Source organism: Bison bison, unplaced genomic scaffold (genome assembly GCF_000754665.1).
Source record: "Bison bison bison isolate TAMUID 2011002044 unplaced genomic scaffold, Bison_UMD1.0 scf7180017864330, whole genome shotgun sequence".
Taxonomy (NCBI): domain Eukaryota; kingdom Metazoa; phylum Chordata; class Mammalia; order Artiodactyla; family Bovidae; genus Bison; species Bison bison.
Genome location: NW_011494902.1, coordinates 14,088,383 through 14,095,748, shown reverse-complemented (window position 1 = coordinate 14,095,748; position 7,366 = coordinate 14,088,383). Strand labels below are relative to the sequence as shown.

Below are 7,366 nucleotides of genomic sequence, written 5' to 3'. Positions count from 1 at the left end.
TTTCCATATGAAGAATTACACATCAATTACACCTTGACCACTGTACTAAGTTGGTCATAATGAAGACAAAATGGGGCAAAGTAGATTTAACATTCAAAGAAGAGCCTCAAGATTGCCTTTACAAGCCAGGTCCTTGCACTGAACACAGCTTCAAAATGTATATCAGGAAGCATTTTGTCTGGAATAAGAGAGAAATTGCACAATGGAGGCACATTATAATGTACATTGAAATAATGGTATCACAACTACACATAACTTGACCAAAAATATAAATGAATAAATGAAGAAAGATTTATTTATGTATCAAGGCAATCCTGCCAGCTGTTTCTACAGAATGAGCATGAAATAAGAGACATGAGGCCTCTCTTCCTTTAGCCAATCTCAGTTCTCATGTGTCTTTCATATATTAAACAACTTCCAGCTCTGAGGGTGACTCAGAAAACCATTATTTTCTAAAATATGGACCTTAAATGCTAGCCATTTATTTATTTATATTCAAACCAAAAAAAGTTATATATTCCATTACTGGAGAAAAACCTTGCTGTTTTGGACATACTGAGGAAATAGAATCCATTGGTCTCCAATACAGCAGCTTCCTAAGAAAGAATTCTTAAGGTAATTTTGTCTAACACAATCTTCTCCTTGTATTCTCACTTTAGAAGCTAGTTCATAGCTCCATAAGATAAGACTCTATACATCTTTTCTTTTACACAAACATATAGCACTATTGATAAAACTGATTCCTGGTACCCATAAAAAGAAATCATTTGGCAAAACAAAAGAATTCATTGAATATTTAGAGTATGCCAAGCTAGATGCTAAGGGCAATAAAAGAAAACATGCTACATGATATAAATTATCAAGTAATTAAAATATCATGCATGAAAATTACAGTGACCAGACCAAAGATTCTTAGCATGTAACAATCACAAATCTTTTCATTTTGTGAATTAAATTATATTGAAGGGAAGATGTTATGAGTATGACATGAAATAATCCGAGAAAACTTTTATCAGTAGTACTTGAAAGAGGAAGTATGAATTAAAGTGAAAGAAGTTTGATTTCCTAAGGCTACTAGTACACAGTCATATGAGTAGTAATGAGATCAAAATGGGTAATACTAGTTTAGAAAGATTTTCTAGCACTCAAAGAAAGATGGGGGGGAGGCAAGGTAACAGACTCAAAGAGAACAAATTTGTTGCTCATTATGTTTGGGGATTGAAACAGGAAATTTGAAAATGACATTTGAATATTGTCTGGATTTCAGAAAAATCACTGGTTTAACATATTGCAAAGATCACAAATGGTTCTTGAATTTTTAACCAGTGAACTGTAGATGAATCCAGGCTACACACAAGAAAGGGATTTTTTTTTAATTTTTTATTGGAGGATAATTGCTTTATCCTATTATGGATATTAGGATATCCTGCATCCTAATATTATGTTAGTACCATACATCAATAAGAATCAGCCATAGGTATCCATATGTTCCCTCCCTCTTGAATGTCCCTCCCACCTCCAACCCCATCCCACTCCTCTAGATTGTCACAGAGTACTGGGTTGAGCTCCCTGTGTCACAGGTCAAACTCCCACTGGCTATCTATTTTACACATGTATATGGAATCTCCCGGCAATCTTGATTCCAGCTTGTGCTTCTTCCAGCCCAGCGTCTCTCATGATGTACTCTGCATATAAGTTAAATGAGCAGGGTGACAATATACAGCCTTGACATACTCCTTTTCCTATTTGGAACCAGGGAGGCCTGGCGTGATGCGATTCATGGGGTTGCAAAGAGTTGGACACGACTGAGAGACTGAACTGAACTAATATGGAATCTAGAAAGATGGTACTGACCAACTTGTTTGCAGGGCAGCAAGGAAGACACAGACTCAGAGAACAGACTGTGGACCCAGTGGGAGAATGAGAGGATGGGAGGAATTGAGAGAGTAGCATGGAAGGGAATTTTTGAACATAGTTTAAAAACAACAATTCACCATGGAAGTATTGAAGCAGATCAAGATCTGCTTTTGCATTTATATATACTATGAAAATCTTTTAAAAAGTCAAAGATGCAAAAAGAATATCCAAGCACAATCACTAATTTCTGTTACAACTGAAGGCAGCTCAAGAATGAACAACACACACATACCACACAATAGCATGATGAGACTTTTTCATCTTGACAAATGGTTTGAATCAACAAAAATTATAACCAAGCCAAGGATTTACATAAGAATAAGTATGGTTCTGGCACAACAGGCAACACTTCTTTCAATCATTTTTTTTTTTTTTTACAAACACACTTAGGTTCCTTCTTCATATACAAAGACATGCACTCAGTTTAACATTGTTACATATGTAGGCTAGTCCAAGCTCTGTGATTGTAGACGTGTGAAACCTGGAAGACAGAAAAATTCACTAACATAAGTCATCTTCAAAAGAACAGCAGAAGAAACTCTACAAATACCAATTGAACAAACTCTGGCGGTTGTGAAATCATATCCAGGAAAGCAACAGGCTGTTAGTTAAGTTTTGGCAAGTAGAAGTGAGGTATCTGTTTTGATCAAAGCTTCTGTGATACCTGAGAAACAAACTGACAGACTTACAAACAAAAGACTCTACAAGCAGCAACAAAACACCGAGGTCTAAGGAAGCACACAGTCATTCAAGGATTGATTGCTGAAGCCTATGGTTGCCGAATCTCTCTTTCTGGGATTAATGCCCATAAAGATAGCAACACCGTCATCAGTGTCATCTTCAAACAAAAGACCACAATATAGAGAGAACAATATTAATTATTGTCAAAATCACTTGTGCACTCAGCGATTTCAATAGGAACAATCAGTTTAAGTGGCAGTGGCAAATGCTCGACATAAAACACGCTTGCTGCAATCCAAACTGGATTTAAAGAGAGGTGAGCGACCGCTTTAGTTGTTTAATCTGGTTATATTTGAACTAAAGTAGTTCACATTTTTAGAATAAACGAATCAAAGGCGTAATTGTTTTTGTCATCTGCACAGCAATTTTACTCCTGAATGCATTGTTTTAGGCAGGAATTAATAAAAATTGCATGCGCTTCAGGTGCTGGGTAGATCACCCTTTTCCACACAGCCCAGCCTGGAGCTGTGAATGCTCCTTTTCTTATTATCAGTTAATAATTCTCTCTCATTGAGGCAAATTAGGAACTTGACTGTGTTAGAGAGTCCAGAACACTGCTAGAGGCAAGGGGCTAAATGGCAGAAATTCCTCTCTGAGCAAGACGCATGAAGCACGACATTGTGTCCACCACAAAAGCCGCTCTGTATTTTTGATCCTTTCTAATTTAATTAGCCCAAGAGGTAGCGCATTAATTTGCCAAGAATTCTTCTGATGCGAAAGCTGCCCTTATTGCAGTGAAGGGAAAAAATAACCTGCGTGCTACAGTGGCATGCTAGTAATGAAAGGGGGTTATTTTTGTGTTACAAATGGCATTGCAGGGTTACAAGAGACCTTTAAACCTTTTTATCTCTGGTTAGGTCATATGTAACATAGTGCAACACAAAGCGCTAATTAACCAATTCTGGTCCAGACATCTTTTAGAACACTTAAGAGAGTTACACAGTTAGGACCCAGGTCAAACTCATGGCTTTGTTTGCTTTTAAAAACTGAAAGCATCTTCTAATGTATATATTAAAAAAAGAACAGAAAAGTCATCAATCGGCAGTTCAGTTGTTCTACAGACCCAGTGCTCTTAGATATTTATTCTTGTCTTTGTTTTCTTTCTGTTGAATGATATTCTTTATGTGGGCAAGCTGGAGCCTTGAAGTCCCTTAGAAGGTCTCTTGGCTCTTTATGCTGTATTTGTTTGGTAAATCGTCTCCATGTTAATCTTCATCAAATACTTGGAGTCCGTTTTGAGAAACTTTGATCAGATCTCCCACCACAGCACTTCTTCATCGCCATGTGCTTCTGATGTGTGCTCATGCACTGGAAGGGGTCATTTACTCATTAAAGAACAAGAAGCATGCATCCTACCTTGATAAGTCCTCCCCAATACTTTGAACTGTTAATTAAGCCTATGTAATCACATCTCCTGTTTGCAGAACTATTTCTTTCTAGAAATTATAGGTTCCCACTTAGAGACTTTCAACACCCCTGTCGCTTTCCCTCACCACTTTTCATTCTGCTGCCTGAATGTGGCTGGGTAAAGACACACACTTCCAGAAACCAATTCAAGAAAACCTGAGAAGTATTACATTTAATTCACCCATCCCCTTAATGAAAACCAGTGGAAGACAATAGCTTTCAAGTAAGGCACTGATATTTCCCTCCCTCCCTGCTTCTGGCTAAAAATCAGTGAATTAAGGAGTGGTGGCATTTAGAGTGTTTGGAGATGCATTATGGATATCGAGAGGCATCGCACGTAGCCTGTTTAGGGCTCAGTGTAAGATTTAGTAGCCAAACTGAGAAGAAGAAATTAGCTTTGTCAAGAGGTAGGACTGGATGGATCCAGGCTAAAGGGAGTGGGCTGGGGTGAGAGGGCAGAGAGCAGAGAAGAGAGAAAAGCATCTGGAGAGAGGAGAGAGATCTTTTAAAAAAAAAAACAACTTGTGAACAAGAGAGAGGTTTAAAATGAGGGGGAAAAAAAACAGCAATTGGATGTTAATTTCAAGGAAAGAAGAGGAACTGGAGGGAGAATTGAATTAGGAGAATCTCTTAATTTAACAGTGCTTCCTCATGGACAATTGCACAAAATAAGTCTCTTAAAATAGAGCTTGTCCTTTCAAAACATATTTATTTTTTAAAGGTAACATGCTCCCAGATACTTTTGTTCCAAACGAGAAATACTTTTGATTGATTTATAATATAGAAGTAAAATTTTAAAAACTTTCTGTTATTAATTAATTTTTGTCCTGAACTAAAAGCCTTTTATATTTTATGTATGCTTTTTAAAACTCAGCAGCTAAATAGTAAAATAACAGTTTTCTTACACAAATTAAAAAGTTCATATTATAATGCCATTAATATCACATATAAACAAGATAACTCAGCTGCGAATGTGCTTTTATAGATATATGTTAAACTGGTCTGAATTTCTCCAGGTTGTCCAAAAGATTTGAAAGAGTAAAAAGATTTTTTAATACACAGTAAATACTTCTGAAATAGTGAATTAAAATGAAAAACAGATGACATATTTATTCAGCTTTTGGCTTCTGTAACATCAAACAGCACATTTTCTTCAAATGGTTTCATCAGTGGACCAGTAACCTCTTAAGTTGATTGACTCAAGCATGTCACTTATTTGATGATTGAAGGTTTATAAAATAGTCCCTAGTTATTTTCATCTGTCAACGTGTTATATATCTCTCACAATAGATTAAAAGGTAGCATTTACTCCCATGCTTTCTCTACAAATAATTTTAAGTTTTCAAATAAAATGAAGATACAATATATGAATGCAGTATTTAATTTCCATTAAAGAAATATCTTAAAATTTATATTTAATTAATTTTATTAAGTGTTTCTTCTTTTAAAGATTGATAAAGTCAATACAAACTGCTCACAAAGGAAAAAAAAAAAAAACATTGAGCAACTTACCCGGATTGTACACACAAACTTACTCAAAGTCATAGGTGGTGTTCTTTAGTTGCTTAGCCGTGTCTGACTCTTCTACAACCCCATGGACTATAGCCCACCAGGCTCCTCTGCCTATGGGATTTCCCAGGCAAGAATACTGGAGTGGGCTGCCATTTCCTTCTCTAGGGGATCTTCCCGACCCAGGGATCAAACTTGCATCTCCTGCTTTGCAGGCAAATTTTTCTACCACTGAGCCACCCAGGAAATTTGAGAAAGAAAAAAATGAAAATTATTATTTTGAGGCAATATTTAATAAATGATAAGAAACTGCTTTCAATGACTTGATTAAAAAAAAACGGGCTCTTCCCTCAGGAATTTCAGATACCCTTACTATCTCAGAAAATACACAGCAGAGCAGAAACAACTTACTTGCGCCTGCCTTCAAGACAAAGCCAGGACCCTCAGATCTCAATCCATTGCATGAAGCCCACACCAGGATAAGTCTGAGAATGCATTCCTTAATATTTTCCATGTCCCTGGAAATAGGTTGATATTTAAACACTCTCAACTGGGGCAAGTTGAAGAGGAGCTAAAAGTTCAAAATCCTTCCTGGAGAAAAAGGAAAAGTGAAAGACCAAAAGCAGGAGACAGATTTCTCCCCTCAGACACAAAAAGAATGAAAAAGGATTTTTAGTTCTCCACACATTGACCATTTAGTGGGGGGCTAGGATAAATGCCCTGATGTGCTGTATTTGGCAGGGTCACAGTCCAAGCAGATGACACACTCAAGCCTGGGGACCAAAAATGTTAATAAGAGGACCCTTGGGGCTCAGCTGGTAAAAAAAATCCACCCGCAATGTGGGAGACCTGGGTTTGATCCCTGGGTTGGAAGACCCCCTGGAGAAGGAAAAGGCTACCCACTCCAGTATTCTGGCCTGGAGAATTCCATGGACTGTATAGTCCATGGGGTTGCACAGAGTTGGACACTACTCTTTGCACCAGGGCCAGCAACAGTGGTGAGATGGTACACCCAGAGGCCTGAAAAGGCAAGAGGAAGGATAGTTACTACAGCCCAGAGATGGTGAGTGCAAAGCACCCCTCCCTGGAGAGGGGCTTTGCTGGAGGGCCAAAGCCAACTGCAGCCACTCACCAGAGAGAAATTTGGGGGAACAAATAAATTGACCCAACACTCCTCCCACCCACTGCTCCACTGTTGTCAGTCTTTGATAGAGACTAGTCAGAAGACAGCTTTTGTGACCAGCCACCCTGAGAGAGGGTGGCCTGGAAGGGCAGTCAAAAAGCAAACAGCACAGGTGACTTTTAATAACTTAATTGTGGAGAGGAAACATTTCTTAACATCGATGCAAAATGTTAATGATCTTATGGAAGGAAAACATGATGTCTTTTTCAGAAAGAACATTTGACAGTACTCGGAGATAAAAAATATATATGTGTGTACACACCCACGCCCACCCACACACATACACTGAATTATTGTCAAAAGAAAAATAGAAGTCAACTTATAAAACTAAAAGATTTTTGAAAATATGAAGTTATGACAATAAAACATAAGAATGTAAAAACAGATAACTCTAAAACTCTGCCACCAGCCTCGTGGGTAGGGGGGTGGTGGGAAGCACATTTTAAAATTTTTACTGTCATTTATCATTTATTGGGACTTCCCTGGTGGCTCAGAGGGTAAAGCATCTGCCTACAATGAGGGAGACCCAGGTTCAATCCCTGGGTTGGGAAGATCTCCTGGAGAAAGAAATGGCAACCCACTCCAGTATTCTTGCCTGGAAAATCCCAT

General features: G+C 37.9%; 1 long non-coding RNA gene across 1 annotated transcript; it reads right to left on the bottom strand.

Moving 5' to 3' along the window:
• Positions 1–1,834: 1,834 nt before the first annotated feature.
• Positions 1,835–6,442, bottom strand: LOC104998506. Its single transcript, XR_826476.1, has 3 exons — positions 5,986–6,442; positions 5,578–5,805; positions 1,835–2,398 (listed from the first exon to the last, which is right to left on the bottom strand). It is a non-coding gene; the product is annotated as an uncharacterized LOC104998506 (long non-coding RNA).
• Between the last annotated feature and the right edge of the window lie 924 nt (positions 6,443–7,366).